This window comes from Mobula birostris, chromosome 15, assembly GCF_030028105.1.
Source record: "Mobula birostris isolate sMobBir1 chromosome 15, sMobBir1.hap1, whole genome shotgun sequence".
Lineage (NCBI taxonomy): Eukaryota > Metazoa > Chordata > Chondrichthyes > Myliobatiformes > Myliobatidae > Mobula > Mobula birostris.
The window spans coordinates 7,419,419-7,435,603 of NC_092384.1; the positions used below are offsets into that span (position 1 = coordinate 7,419,419).

The 16,185-nt window shown below is 42.0% G+C and overlaps 2 protein-coding genes across 6 annotated transcripts in view; one reads left to right on the forward strand and one right to left on the reverse strand.

Moving 5' to 3' along the window:
* Positions 1-14,826, reverse strand: part of st3gal2 (ST3 beta-galactoside alpha-2,3-sialyltransferase 2) — a 307,587-nt gene extending 292,761 nt beyond the window's left edge. For 2 of the 3 annotated variants that reach the window (XM_072279278.1, XM_072279279.1), the window contains exon 1: positions 14,519-14,824. The gene's annotated coding sequence lies outside the window, so the exon portion shown is untranslated. Of the gene's footprint in view, positions 1-14,518 lie in introns of all 3 variants that reach the window. The other variant, XM_072279281.1, reaches the window with a different exon arrangement.
* Positions 14,827-14,999: 173 nt separating this feature from the next.
* The window catches only part of fcsk (fucose kinase), a 336,758-nt gene continuing 335,572 nt past the window's right edge, over positions 15,000-16,185 (forward strand). For 2 of the 3 annotated variants that reach the window (XM_072279282.1, XM_072279286.1), the window contains exon 1: positions 15,365-15,450. The gene's annotated coding sequence lies outside the window, so the exon portion shown is untranslated. Of the gene's footprint in view, positions 15,063-15,364; positions 15,451-16,185 lie in introns of those variants that run through there. The other variant, XM_072279284.1, reaches the window with a different exon arrangement.

Consider the following 16,185-nt stretch of genomic DNA (forward strand, 5'->3'; position numbering starts at 1 on the left):
TTGTAGACTGCCAAATCTCTTCACCCTCCTGATGAAGTACAGCCACTGTCTTGCCTTCTTTATAACTACATCCATATGTTGGGACCAGGTTAGATCCTTAGAGATCTTGACACCCAGGAACTTGAAACTGCTCACTCTCTCCACTTCTGATCCCTCTCATGGTATGTTTGACAATAGAAGGTTATTATATTGGGGACCCAAAGTGAATTTGAAGGAATGTAATTAAATACAATCTCTTGCATTTGGATACGGAAACACGAGGAATTCTGCAGATGCTGAAAATTCAAGCAACACACATCAAGGTTGCTGGTGAACGCAGCAGGTCAGGCAGCATCTCTAGGAAGAGGTACAGTTGACGTTTCAGGCCGAGACCCTTCGTCAGGACTAACTGAAGGAAGAGCTAGTAAGAGGTTTGAAAGTGGGAGGGGGAGGTGGAGATCCAAAATGATAGGAGAAGACAGGAGGGGTAGGGATGGAGCCAAGAGCTGGACAGGTGATTGGCAAAAGGGATATGAGAGGATCATGGGACAGGAGGCCCAGGGAGAAGGAAAAAGGCGGGGGACCCAGAGGACGGGCAAGGGGTATAGTTAGAGGGACATTTGAATAATGTCATCCATTATCTTAGGATATCGGTAAGGCGAGTATTTTTGAAATGTATTCACCATGTAGTTACCAAATGGAAGGGTCCTGGGAAGTACTGACAAACAGAGACAACTAAGGCTACAACTAGGTAGTTCCCTGAAATTAGCAACACAGGCAGAGTGGTTTGTGAAGAAGGAACACGGACGGCATACACTGGTACATGAGTTGGGATGTCACTGTACAAAACATTGATTCGGCTGCACATAAAATGTTACAGGCAGCCATACTATAGGATAAATAATTAATCTGGAGAGGGTTTGAAAGACTCAAGGATTTTGCCTGAATTGGAGGGTTTGAATTGGGAGCAATTAGATAGGCTAGGTCTGTGTTCCATGGAGTGAAAGGGGTCAAGGTGACATGACTGAGGTACAAGAAGTAAAACCTCTTACAAAGTGAAACAAAGCAATATAGGTCACAACAAGCTTTCACCACCCAGATGTGCTTGATGTCTTTTATATTTACTTTGACCGCCAAAAGAAGCAGAAATCTTCATGAACTCCCACAGTGACCAATGACCCTGTGATTTCAGAGTCTGAGACCGACATGAGACCATCTTTCAGGACAGCAAACCCACGGAAAGCAGCCAGCTTAGATGGTGTACCTGGCCGAATACTAATGTCCTGTGCTGATCAACTGCCTGGAGTGTACACCATTATCTTTCACCTCTCACTTCGGCAGTCTGAGGTACCCACCTGCTTCAAACAGGCTTCAGTTGCCTAAGAAGAATGTGGGTAACCTACCTCAATAACTATTAGCCAGTTGCACTTACATCCATAGTGATCAGAATCAGATTTAATATCTCTGGCATATGTCATGAAATTTGCTAACTTAGCAGCAGCAGTACAATGCAATACATGATAATATAGAAAATAAATAAGTATATATGTATTAAATAGTCAAACCAAAAATAGTGCAAAAACAGAATGTATATTAAAAAAGTGAGCTGCTGTTCATGGGTTCAATGTCCATTCAGGAATCGGACGGCAGAGGGGAAGAAGCTGTACCCGAATCACTGAGTGTGTGGCTTCAGGCCTCTGTTCCTCCTACCTGACAGTAACAATGAGAAGAGGACATATCTTGGGTGATGGTGGTCCTTTATAATGGACACCGCCTTTCTGAGGCAGCGCACCTTCAAGGTATCTTGGATACTACGGAGCCTACTACCCAAGGTGGAAATAACTAATTTCTGTAACTTTCTGCAGCTTCTTACGATCCTGTGCAGTAGCTCTCCCCCACCCCGCTTTCCATACCAGACAGTGATGCAGCCAGTCAGAATGCTCTCCATGGTACATATATAGAAGTTTGAGTGTTTTATGTGACAAACCAAATCTCTTCAAAATCCTAATGAAATATAGCCACTGTCTTGCCTTCTTTATAGCTGCATCAATATGTCGGGATCAGCTTAGACCCTCAGAGATTTTGACACCCAGGAACTTGAAATTATTCACTCTCTCTGATGAAGTGCTTTGAAAGGTTGATGATGAAACATTACAACACCTGCCTGAGAAGCGACTTGGATCTGCTCCAGTTGGCCTACCGTGCTTGTTTTATAACTTTAAGACATTAAACTAATTCAAAGAAAGGCATGGAGTCCAAAAAGCAGGTCTAATTTCGTCTTTAAGTGAGGCGAGCCCATATCACGTGGTAGCATGATGACTTATGCAATTAACATATTTATACATATGACGCATAATTATTTTATTTAGAATTTATTTAAATCTTACATTCATCCCACAACGTGAGGGAGAAAAAATCTTTGCGTTATCACTCTGTCGCCATATATAGACATGTGAATTTAAAAGTCTAATGGCTTGTAGAAAGAAGCTGTCCTGTAGCCCGTAGGTCTTGGCTTTAATACTGTTTGCTAGACGGAAGCAACTGAAACAGTTATGGTTGGGGTGACTGGTGTCCCTGATGATCTTCCAGGCCATCTCCCTGCACTTGCTGCTATTAGTGTCCTCCATGGAGGGAAATACACATCCACAGATGCACTGGGCTGTCTGTACCACTCTCTGCAGTGCCCAGCGATCAAGGTTGGTGCAGTTCCCGTACCAGGCGGTGATACAGCCCGTCAGGAAGCTCTCAATGGTGCCCTTGTAGAATGTCTTGAGGATTTGGGGACCTATGGCGAACCTCTTCAGTTGGCTGAGGTGGAAGAGATGCTGTTGTGCATTTTTTGGCCACAAAGCCAGTGTGTGCAGTCCAGGTGAGATCATCAGTGATATGCATACCGAGGAACTTGAAACTACTCACCCTCACAACTGCAGACCCACTGATGTTGATTGGGGTGGGCCTGTCTCCATTCCTCCTGTAATCCACAATCAGCTCTTTTGTTTTTTTGGACATTGAGGGAGAGGTGGTTATCCTGGCACCACTGTGTCAGGGTGTCAACCTCTCTTCAGTAAGCTGTCTCATTACCACCAGAAACAAGGCCGATCAATGTCTTGTCATCGGCAGAGTTGTGACTGGATTTTGTCCGTGTTGCTGTTTTGCCACCTTGATGGCTCTGGTCCAAACATGCCCTTCTGGTCCTTCTGTTTTTCCCCACATACAAACGCAAAGTGACTTGTTGGTTGTAGTATTTCAGTTACGAATGTCATTCCCACAGGAGTCGTCTTTTCTCCGGTATAAGTTCATAGTTGGATATCTGCAGGCTTCAGTTCAGTATCTTTGAAATGCCGTTCAAACTCATTTTGTGAAGTGACTCAAACAACTGAGCCAGTGTTCAATTCCACTTCAATTAATTTGCTGTTCATTTCTGGTGTATGCCATATTGTTTGTCTATTATTAATTTTCATACTGTAAATCTCAAGGCTGCACTATCCTGTGTCACAGCATACAGATTAGCGTTCTTTTTGAAACTACAACTTTACTTCATCTTTTTCTCTTTTCTGTGCAGTCTATTTATGCGTCTCTTTATATGTGGCCTACTTTGTTGCATTTTCTGCAAGATTCACATTTAAACCTGCATTTAGTGTAATCGAGCCCTCAGCCATGATGGTAACATTATTTGTTTGGCTAGGAAAGTTTCTATTTCGATGCGGCAATATTTACGTCCACTTTCATTCCTGACTGTAATTCAATTGCATCTGTCTGCAGTTTCCATTGAAACACTAATTTCAATTGCTCTTTTGAATGCAAGTTATGCTTCAGTTAGGAGACGTTTTTGAATGCTTTCTTTTAAGATTCCACAAGCTAAATGATCTCTTAGTGCATCAGTAAGCCCATGGCTAAAGTGACAATGCTCAAACAATCTCCTTCATTTAGTCGTGTATGATGGAATGGACTCACCTTCTGTTTGATTGCGCTCATGAAACCTAAAATGGTCTGCAATCAACAATGGCTTCGGTTCTAGGTGTTCCTACATCACTTTTACAATAGCAGCAAAGCTTACTTCTGATAGTTTGGGTGGAGCAGCCAAGTATGGAAGCAAATTGCATGCCTTTAAACCCAATGTACATAGCAAAATTGGTACTCGCTTCTCATTGGCTCTTTCATTTGCTTCATACTACTGTTCCAATATACATGAACCAATTACCCATTGTATGATCAAACTCAATCTTTACAACGTAGACAGCCATTTTTGATTTTTAAAAATAATTACATCACCTGGTACTCATTTTTAGGTACCCTGAATTCTTCCATTTACAGCCTATTTTTTTAAAAAACCCCATCGTGTTTCAACATAGCTGTCATTGAATCTTATTTTATTTCGAACATCTTGCTGCACTTCAGCAGATCAGTAGCCATGTTGGGTTCGTTTTTAAAATACATCATTGCTAATGTTATGTTTTGTAACTTCAAAGCATTAAATTAATTCAAAGGCGACATGGGGAGCCCAAAAATGTGGGTCTAATTTGAGTTAATTTTAAGTGCGGTGTGCATGTGTCAGATGGTAGGATGAAGATGTATGCAATTAACATATTTATATATATAATCCAGCAGTATACAATTACAAGAAAAAGTTTGTGAACCTTTCGCAATTAACTGTTTTTCTGCATTAATTACACAAAATGTGGTCTGTTCTTCATCTAAGTTACAATAATAGACAAACACAAACAATTGTACTTTTCATGTCTTTATTGAGCACATTGTTTAATCATTCACAGTCCAGGCTGGAAGAAGTATGTGAACCCTTGTAGTTAATAACTGGTAGAACCTCCTTTAGCAGCAATAACCTCCACCAAACGCTTCCTGTAGCTGCTGATCAGACTTCCACAGTGGCGAGGTGTTCAGACCATTCCTACATACAAAACTGTATCAGTTCATCAATATTTCTAAGATACCTTACAAGAACCGCCCTCTTCAGGTCTTGCCACAACATTATCAATTGGGTTAAGGTTTGGACTCTGACTTCGTCATTCCAAAACACAAATTTTCTTCTTTTTAAACCATTCTGATGTTGGTTTGCTCTTGTCTTTTGGAACATTGACTTGTTGCATCACCTAACTTTAATTAAACTTCAGGTGACAGACCTCTACCCTGACATTCTCCTACAAGAAGTCTAGATACAATTTTGAATCAATTGTTCCCTCAACTATTGCAAGCTGTCCAGGCCCTGAGGCAGCAAAGCAGTTCCAAACCATGATGCTCCTTTCACTAATCTTCACAGATGAGATGAGATTTTGGTGTTGGTGTGCACCGCCCTTTTCCCTCCAAACATAGTGGTGTGCATAGCCACCAAAAATTTCAATTTTTGTCTCAGCTGTCCACGGACCATTGACCCAGAAGCTCTGTGGAACCTCCAGGTGGTCTTTTGTAAACTTGAGATGTGCAGCAAAGATTTTTTTGGAGAACAGTGGTTTCTTCCATGATGTCCTTCCATGAACACCATTCTCATTCAGTATTTTTCTTACAGTGGACACATGAACAGAGACATTAGCAAGTTCTAGAGATTTCTGCAGATCTTTGCCTGTTACCCATTGGTTCTTTTTCACCTCCTTCAGCATTGCATGTTGTGCTCTTGGTGATCTTTGCAGGATGCCCACTCTTAAAGAGAGTAGCAACAGTACTGAGTTTTCTCCATTTGTAGACAACTTCTCTTACTGTGGACTGATGAGCACCCAAGTCTTTAGAAATGCTTTTGTAGCCTCTTCCAGCTTCATGCATCTCTACAATTCTTCTTCTAAGGTCCTCTGAAAATTGTTTTGATCGAGGCATGGCACACATAAACAGATCTTTATTGAGAACAGCAGGCTTTGTCAGTAAACTGATTTTGTTTGTCCTCAGGTGTCCTTCTTATAGGACAGAGCACCTCCAAAACTCACATCTCCAATCTCATCTCATTGATTGGAACACCTGACTCCAAATAGCTATTGCAGAAGACATTACCCCAGTATTTCACATACCTTTTTGAACCTGGACTTTGATTTTTTTTAATGGCATGCTTAGTATTGACAAGAAGTAGTACAATTGCTTGTGTGTTATAGCTTAGGCAGATTGTGTTTGTCTATTATTGTGACGACCATATTTTGAGTGATTAATGCAGAAAACCAGGTAATTGCAAAGGGTTTCAAACTTTTTCTTGCAATTGTATATATAAGATTCAAGGACTCTTCATCTCATGTTTCTGATACAGTATTTATTGCTTATTTGTCTTTCCTGTTCTGCATTTGCACAGTGTCTTGTCTTTTGCACATTGGTTGTCTGCCCATCCTTATAGGTGTGGTCTTTCATTGATTCTGTTGTGCTTCTTGTATAGACTGTGAGTGCCCACAAGAAAATGAATCTCAGGATTGTATATGGTGATGTATATGTACTTTGACAATAAATTTAGTCTGTACTTTGAAGTATGAGAGGCATAAATAGTATAGTTAGCCAGTCGCTTTTTCCCCCATTGTAGTGAGAGAGGGCAGTTTTTAGGGCATTTGAGGGGCAAACTTTTCACAAAAATAGCAATTGGCAACAAGATTTAGCTGCCATTTGAGATGGTACAGGCAGCAGCCATAACAATTGGCATGGATAACTTCATTCATCACATCTACAGACTCACTTTCAATGACTTTGTACAACTCATGTTCTTAATATTATTTTAATTTGCAATTTGTCTTTTTTTGCATATTGGTAAAGCCAGTCTATCTTCATGTATTGATTTTCATAAAATTCAATTGTAGTTTCCCTGTAAATGACTGCAAGAAAATGAATCTCAGGACATTATGCTAATGTAAATGATACTTTAATAAATAGTAGCACACACAAATGCTGGAGGAACTCAGCAGGCCGGGCAGCATCTATGGAAAAGAGTACAGTCGACACCTTGGGCCGAGACGTCGGCTTTACTCTTTTCCATCCATGCCGCCTGGCCTGCTGAGTTCCTCCGGCATTTGTGTGTGTTACAGGTGGCCTCCGTTTTCCGAACGTTTGCTTTACGACACCTTGCTGTTACGAAAGACCTACATTAGTTACCTGTTTTCACTAACAGAAGGTGCTTTCACTGTTACGAAAAAAGGCAGCATGTGCCCAAACAGCCAAGCTCCTCCCCTGGAACTGCATTCTAGCCGCCATTGTTTAAACATGTGCTTTATCTCGATTTATTTTGTGCATCCATTAGCAAGATGAGTTCTAAGGTATCGGAAAAGCATAAAAGAGCTCGTTAAGGGTGTTAAACTTAGCGTAAAACTAGACATAATTAAGCGTTTCAATCGTGGCCGAACGAAGTAAGGACATTGTCCGCACGTTGAACTTACCTGCATCCACCATTCGTACTACTTATACGCAGAGAGAAAGAATTTTGAAAGCTGCCGATGTTACTATTGGCTCTGCTCGTAGCAAAGTGGTCTCTCTTAGTCGGCATCCAATAATGGATAAAATGGAAAGTCTATCGCTTGAGTGGATTGATGGGTGTACAAAGCATGGTGTTCCATTAAGTTTTCTTATACTTAAGGAGAAATCAGTCAATAAGCTGAAACAGAAAGCACTGGATGATCGTGATGAAAGTGTTATGAAAGTGGAATTTAAAGGTAGTCATGGGTGGTTTGATCAGTTTTTGAGGTGAGGGCTGCTTCATAGTTTAACGTTTACTGGAGAGAGTGCTTCGGCTGATACTGAAGCTGCCGAAAAGTTCCCAGCAGAACTGAAAATAATTACAGAAAGTGGTTATGCCTATAAACAAGTGTTTAACTGTGACGAAACTGCAATTTATTGGAGTCTTCCCAATTCTAGTAAGTGAAACTACACTGTACATACATTACTTCTACTTTATATAGGCTGTGTACTTTTGTGTTATTTGGTATGATTTGGCAGCTTCATAGCTTAAAGGTTACTGGAGAGCGTGTTTCTGCCGAGAGCGCTACCGCCGAGTGTGCTGCTGTGAGATTTTCGCTGCACTAGACAGTGCTGCAGAAAAGTATTTCTACTTTATATGGGCTGTATATTTATCATATCATTCCTGCTTTTACTACATGTTACTGTTATTTTAGGTTTTATGTGTTATTTGGCATGATTTTGTAGGTTGTTTTTTGGGTCTGGGAATGCTCAAAAATTTCTCCCATATTAATAAATAGTAATTACTTATTCACTTTACAACATTCCGGCTTACGAACCATTTCATAGGAACGCTCTACCTTCAGACAGCGGGGGAAACTTGTACTTGGATTTCCAGCATCTGCAGGTTTTCTCTTGTTTGTGATACTTTAATAAACTTACTTTGAATATTTAAGAGCAATCTTGACAGGTACTTGAACAAAAGCGGCATATTAGAGGATACAGAATCAATGAAGGTAAATGGGATCAGTATAGACAGGCATGATGGTCACTATAGACATGGTACATCAAAAGGCCTGTTTCTATGCTTTCAATACTATAACTATTTTAACACAAGTAACACTAATACCAATTTGTTCACAGCAAGGTGATATCATCTTTAGGTGTTGGTTGGTGATTAATATTATCCAAGGCAAAAGGAAGATCCTCCTTTTCTTAGAATGGTGCAGTGAGATTTGTTTATCCCAAAATAGATTTTGATTTAATGATCCCTTTTCCAAAAAAAGGGAAAAAACAATACATGATACCAGAATGGAGTAACCCATTTTCTGCATTCCAATCCATTTAACCTCATCAGAATTTTCTAAGTTTCAATTAGATCTCGCTAAACGAACACTGACTTAGTTAACCTAATCTTATTAGGTAGCCAAGCCATTCCTAGAATAGGTTTGGTGAATAGTTTTTGCACTCTCACTATAGAAATGTTTCTAGGTAAGGAGACCAAAACTATACACAGTTCCCCAGGTGTGGTATCACCAAGGCCCTGTACTCAAATCATCAGGCTATTAGTACCAATTTGCCTCTTCAACTGTTTTCCATACCTGCATGTGTGTCTGGAATGTGGTACTGTTCTCCTTGAAAGAAAAGATGGATAGAGATTTAAAGGCAATACACTGACCCTTGATTGCAATTCTCTTTGAAACTACATTGAGGTAAGTTTGCTATGTGGAGCAAAGCTATGAGGTGAAACATCAACAACAAGGTGGAGTATAGAAAGGAGATAAAGAACTTGATGATATGGTGCCAAGGCTACAACCTCTCTCTCAACGTTAGGGAAACAAAAAAAAAATCCTTGACTTCAGGATGTGGGATGGAGTATACACCTGCCTGGATCAAAGATGCTGAGGTGGAGACGGTTACGTATTACCAGTAACTTGTGCTGGTCTAACCGTACACACAGTATGGCCAAGAAAGCATACCAGCACTTCTACTTCTTCAGAAGTCTAAGGAAATTTGGCATGTCCCAAATGATCTTAATTTATTTTTATAGACTGACCACAGGCAACATTCTCTCTGGGTTAAGTTATGTTAGGCTTGGTATAATCAACTATATTGTAGCTGTACTTCCCGATAGACTCCTCGAAGGAAACGTGGCTGCTGATCAGAGATACCAGTGCTTTTCAGAAAACAGGGTTTTCAACTCCCAATATCGGCTATCTTGCTAGTAAACCCATCTGTACAAGATCTCAGAGGTCGGGTGCTGTATCAGGGAGACGCTTGGACTGCTTGCATCCCTTGTTTCACTGAATCCTGATTAACCCCTTCCGTACCGGATTCAGATTGAGGGATTCGTTATACACCATCAGGATAGGACTGTCAAGCAGAGGTAGAGGTGTATGTCTCATATTCAACTCCCCTTGGTGCACAAATGTATCAGTGATGTTTCAATTCTGCTCACCAGACCTGGAATATCTCATAATTAAGTATCATCCATTTTACCTGCTGTAGGAGATTTAAGTGATCATTTTGGTAACTGTGTACATTTCACCTCAGGCCAATGTCAAACAGGCTCTAGAGTAATGTGATCAACATGCACCAAACAGCACACCTTGATGCCTTACCATTATTTCGGAGGATTTTTAACAGGCCACCTTGAAAAAGTCACAAAATAATTATCATCAACAAATCACTTGTAGAACCAGAGGAAACAACACACAGGACCACTGTTACACCATCATCAAGAATGCCTACTGCGCTATTCCATGTCCATACTTCGGGAAGTCTGATCACCTGACTGTACCTCTACACCCCTGAGTATAGGCAGAGGCTGAACACTGCAGCACCAGCAGTGAGGACCAAAAAGGTATTGTCAAGGAGTGCCTACAGGACTGCTTAGAATTGGTGCACTGGACTGTATTCAGGGATTCCTCTTTGAATCTGGATGAGTATGCCGCAGTTGTTACCGATTAAATTAAAACCTGTGGATAACTGCATGCCCACAAAAACCTGCCATACATTCCCAACCAAAACAGTGGATGAACCAGGATGTTCGTTGTCTGTTGCGGACCAGATCTGGGGCAATTAAGTCTGGCGACCCAAATCTGTACAAGAAAACCAGGTAAGATTTGCAGAAGGCCATTTCAAGAGCAAAGTAAAATTCCGATCAAGGTTGGAGGCGACATCAAACACACGACAACTCCGGCGGGGTTTGCAAGACATTACTTCCTACAAACAGTGGGCACGTGGCCAAGTGGTTAAGGTATTGGACTAGCCACCTGAAGGTCGTGAGTTTGAGTCCCAGCCGAGGCAATGTGTTGTGTCCTTGAGCAAGGCACTTAATCACACATTGCTCTGCGACGACACTGGTGCCAAGCTGTATGGGTCCTAATGCCCTTCTCTTGGACAACATTAGTGTCTTGGAGAGGGGAGACTTGCAGCATGGGAAACTGCTGGTCTTCCATACAACCTTGCCCAGGCCTGCGCCCTGGAGACTGAAGACTTTCCAGGTGCAGATCCATGGTCTCGCAAGACTAACGGATGCCTTTATTTATTTACTTCCTACAAAGCGAAACCCAATAGCATGAATGGCAGCAATGCTTCACTACCAGACGAGCTCAATGCCTTCTATGCCCACTTTGAAAGGGAGGACATAACTACAGCTGTGAAGATCCCTGCTACATCCAGTAGGTGACTCTGTGATCTCCGTCTCTGAGGCTGATGTTAGACTGTCTTTCAGAAGGGTGAACTCTTGCAAGGTGGCAGACCTCAATGGAGTAACTGATAAGGCTCTGAACAATTGTGCCAGCCATATGGCAGGAGCATTCAAGGACATTTTCAACCTCTCACTGCTATGATCCGAAGTTCCCACCTGCCTCAAAAAAGGCAACAATTATACCAGTGCCTAACAATAGTGTGGGCTGCCTTAATGACTATCATCCAGTAGTACTCACATCTAGGGTGATGAAATGCTTTGAAAGGTTGGCCGTAGTTAGACTGAACTCCTGCCTCAACAAGGACCTGCACCAATTACAATTTGCCTGTTTCCACAATAGGTCAACAGCAGACGCAATCTCAATGGCTCTTCATATGACCTTAGATCACCTGGACAATACAAACACCTCCGTCAGGAAGCTGCTCGTTGACTATAGCTCAGCATTTAACAGCATCAGTCTCACAGTCCTGATTGATAAGCTACAGAATCTGGGCCTCCACACCTCCCTCTGCAATTGGATCCCTGATTTCCTAACTGGAAAACCACAATCCCTGTGAATTGCTGATAATATTTCCTCCTTGCTAACTATCAACACTGCTGCACCTCATGGGTGTGTGCTTAGTCCACTGCTCTACTCACGATATACCCATGACTGTGTGGCTAGGTATAGCTCAAGTGCCATCTATAAATTTGCTGATGATATAACCATTGTTGGTAGAATCTCAGATGGAGATGAAAGGGCGTACAGGAGCAAGGTATGCTAACAAGTGGAGTGTTGTCGCAGCAACAACCTTGCACTCAATGTGTCAATAAGATGAAAGAGCTGACTGTGGCCTTCAGGAAGGGTAAGACGAGGGAACACATACCAATCCTCATAGAGGGATCAGAAGTAGAGAGAGTGAGCAATTTCAACTTCCTGGGTGTCAAGATCTCTGAGGATCTAATCTGGTCCCAACATATCGATGTAGCTATAAAGAAGACAAGACAGCGGCTATACCTCATTAGGAGTTTGAAGAGATTTGATTTGTCACCTAAGACGCTCATAAACTTCTCTAGATATACCGTGGAGAGCATTCTGACAGGCTACATCATTGTCTGGTATGGGGTGGGGCTACTGCACAGGACCTAAATAAGTTACAGAAAGTTGTAAAATTAGCTGGCTCCATCTTGGGTACTAGCCTACATACTATACAAGACATCTTCAAAGAGCAGTGCCTCAGGCGGTGTCCATTACTAAGGACCCCCTTCACCCACGGCATGCCCCCTTCTCATTGCTGGAGGTATAGAAGCCTGAAGGTGCATACTCAGCAATTCAGAAACAGCTTCTTCCCTTCTGCCAAATGGGCATTGGACCCATGAATACCTTCTCACTTTTTAAAACATATATATTTTTGGCACAGTTTTTAATCTAACTATTTAATATGCACATATGCATTTACTGTAATTGATTTATTTATTTTTCTTTATATATCATCATGTATTGGATTGTACTGCACTCTATTCCCACTCCCATTCAGATATATCCATACATGGCCTCCTCTACTGCTATGATGAGGCTAAACTAAGGTTGGAGGAGCAACACCTCATATACCGTCTAGGTAGTCTGCAGCCCCTTGGTATGAACATAGAATTCTCCAACTTCCAGTAATTCCCTCCCCCTCCCATCCCTATTTCTCTCTGCCCCTCCCCCAGCTGCCTATCACCTCCCTCATGGTTCCATCTCCTTCTTCTACTACCCATTGTGTTCCTGCCTATCACCTCCTTGCTTCCCCTCCCCCACCCCTTTGTCTTTCAAATTACTGGTTTTTCAACTGAACCTACAAGCATTCTTCAGATCCTTCCCCTCATTCTTTCTTCAGTCCTGACGACGGAGGGTTCCAGCCCGAAACGTCGACTCATTATTTCCACTGATGCTGCCCGACCTGCTGAGTTCCTCCAGCATGCTGCGAGTGTTGGATTGTATTGCTGCTGCTAAGTTAACAAATTTCTGGACACATGACAGTGATAATAAACTTGATTCTGATGCATTCTCTCGGTTCCCCCTTTCCAAAGCGTGGAAGAACAAAAGCTCGAGAACATGTAACATCAGGCTCAGTCAGGGAGGTTTTCCATGCCACATGTAGAAAGACTCTGAAACAGACCTGTTGTAGGTTAAGGAATGCCTGATCTAACAATCTCCCTCGTCGTGAGCCTTGCATCTTATTTGTCTAACCTCATTACAGTTGTCAGTTACTCACACTATATTCTATGTTCTACCTCAGTTTTTTAAAATTGTTTTGTATCTAAAAGTCAAATTGGGAATCCATTATAAATACTGGTTGAATTCTAACAGTTATCCTTCACTGTTATGAACCCGTCTCTGTCCTTATCATGCCGACAGTGACTCCGTGTGCGCATATTTATTATGCTATTTTTCTTCTGTGTTTCCTCGGTGTTGTAGTGCTAATCTGACTGTTTCACGGTTTTTCTAATGTCACGAATGATACCCCAAACTGGACACCCGGTTCAAGCCGTAACTAAACCAAAGTGCTTCTTGTGATCTGAACTCCATTGTTCTGACTACAATTGGTATTTTATATGCTCCGTCGATTGGAACACTTCAGCACTCAGCTGCTTTGCACTACGCAATACTTATATGAAATGGACTTGGAAAGTTTTACGTTTATTGTTTCGTGTCTCTTAACAGAATATCCACTTACAAGAGCTTTCATTCTGAAAAGAATCCAGTACACTAATTAGAAAACAACAGTTTGCCACGCACATTTCAACACCAGAAAATGTGTTCGTGTTAACAATTTTTCATTTTATTGGAACGAACTACAGATACTTTCAAATAAAGTTAATATAGCATGAAAGGCAAATTTCAATTCGCTTTATGAGGTCTTAATTATTACGGATCTCTTCCGTAAAGTTGATAGATTTAAATAATAAAATGAAACCCGCTGCGGAAAAGATCTACTAAGTGGCCAAATGTTGCAATTGTAACTTTAGACAATATAATTTAATGATTAAAATATTAAGCATTCCGTTGTTTTATCTAATGGTACTGAAGGCAATAAAAATATCATACGTACCCAAAGAAACATCTCTCGTTTTTTGCTCGACAGATGAGACTAGTACAACAAATCCGAGCACAGCTGTGATCGGTTTGTTGGTTTGCCTTAATGTTAGATGAAGGGGGGGTGGGGTGAAGAAAGGTGAAACTACTGGGACTCTATATTTACACTATTTTAACGAAAATACAAACTACAACAAAGTTGGAGACTTTGAGCGTGTCGCGTACACACACAAATTAAATCAAGAAATCCAGATTTCATTTGTAAATCTTAATCCCTGAGTGAGGCTGTGAATGGGAGAAACTATTAATAAAACGGTTACTTCATGAAGAGACAGCGGTTCATCGAATGCAGCAACATCTCACTGCCCGGTACTGGAAATTCAGAGTCCGTGCATAATACTCACCGCTCTGGCGTGTTCCAGTAACAAAGACAGTGTACAGTATATGATTGAATTGGAAGATAATGGTGTTTGCAGCTGGTCGCTGGTCTCTGGCGCTCGGCTCTCTAATCATAGCTGTAAGTAGTGGTGCTGGTGAAGATAATCTGGCTCCATTCGGAAGGGTGGTGGGGGGGTAGGGGAGTGGCTCCCTCGCTCTTTCACTAATCTTCCTGCAGAGAGTAGGCTGCGAGGGCTGAATCCCTCCGACCACCCCCTCCCTCCGTGAACCACAATTCCTGTCAGCATCAGCAGTGTATGAGGGTAACTAGAGACATCCACACATCAGTTTGAATGTGTCTCGGACTTCTAGGAGTTGTAGTTTACACTACAAGTTTATCCATTCATTTTAATGAAAAGGGAGGCAAATGGAACTACATTTCCCATCGTGCCAAGCGGATGCGTTTGTACGACGACGTCTCCATCCATTTAACAGCATTCTCCGCGATGCCTTCTTTATAGGGGCATGTAAAATGTCTCTTTTTGTTGCCGTTTCGAAGCAGACATACTGGTAATCGCATGTACCTCAGATACCATGCTCTAAAGATGCCGTGTTTCTTGGGGGGGGAGCTAAATTGGATCTGAGTTTAAAGAAGGGAATAAATTAGCCTTTAGATATGAGTGAAGGGCGGGGATTCGTTTATTGCAGAGGGGAGAACTGGATCGATGTCACATAAATCGGCTAACAGCGACAAAAAGATCACCCTTCACCACCGCCTCCGTCGCGGCGTCGCGCAATCTATTTGCGCATGCGTATTCGGGCTGCTTTCTGCGCGGACTACAACTTCCTCCGTGCAGCCGTGATGACGCAATTAACCGGGAAGGGTAAAGGTTAACTCAGTGAAAGCGCCGTCTGTGGGGGCGGAGGTTGTGTGTGATTGTATTAAAAAGAGGGACAGGTAAGGTCAGAATGTTTAAACTATCTCCTTCATTTTCATAACAATGCAGTAGTTTTACTTTGATCAATGTCTTAAGATAAAAACAATAAAATTTCCAGCATCTGCGGAATTTTACGTTTTTAAAATCTGCAGATACTGGTAATCCAAAGCAACTCACACAAAACTGCTGAAGGAACTCAGCAGGTTAGGCAGCATCTGTAGAAATGAACGAACATTCAACGTTTCGGGCCGAGATCCTTCTTCCAGCATTTTATGTGTGTTGCTCTTAAAATACTATTCAGCTTAGGAGAAATCCTCCACTAGCAGGTTTATGGAACATAGAACAGTGCAGCACAGTACAGGCCCTTCGGCCCACATTTGTGCCGACCCTTAAACCCTACCTCCCACCTTAAATTCCTCCATATACCTGTCCAGTAGTCTCTTAAATTTCACGAGTGTATCTGCTTCCACCACTGACTCAGGTAGTGTATTTCACACACCAACCACTCTCTGAGTAACAAATCTTCCTCTAATATCCCCCTTGAACTTCCCACCCGTTACCTTAAAGCCATGTCCTCTTGTGCTGAGCAGTGGTGACCTGGGGAAGAGGCGCTGGTAAGGACGAAGGAGATGTCTTCCCTTTTTAAAGAAAGGGGCTTCCCTTCCTCCACCATCAACTCTGCCCTCAAATGCATCTCTCCCATTTCACGCACATCTCTCACCCCATCCTCCTGCCACCCACTAGGTTCCCCTTGT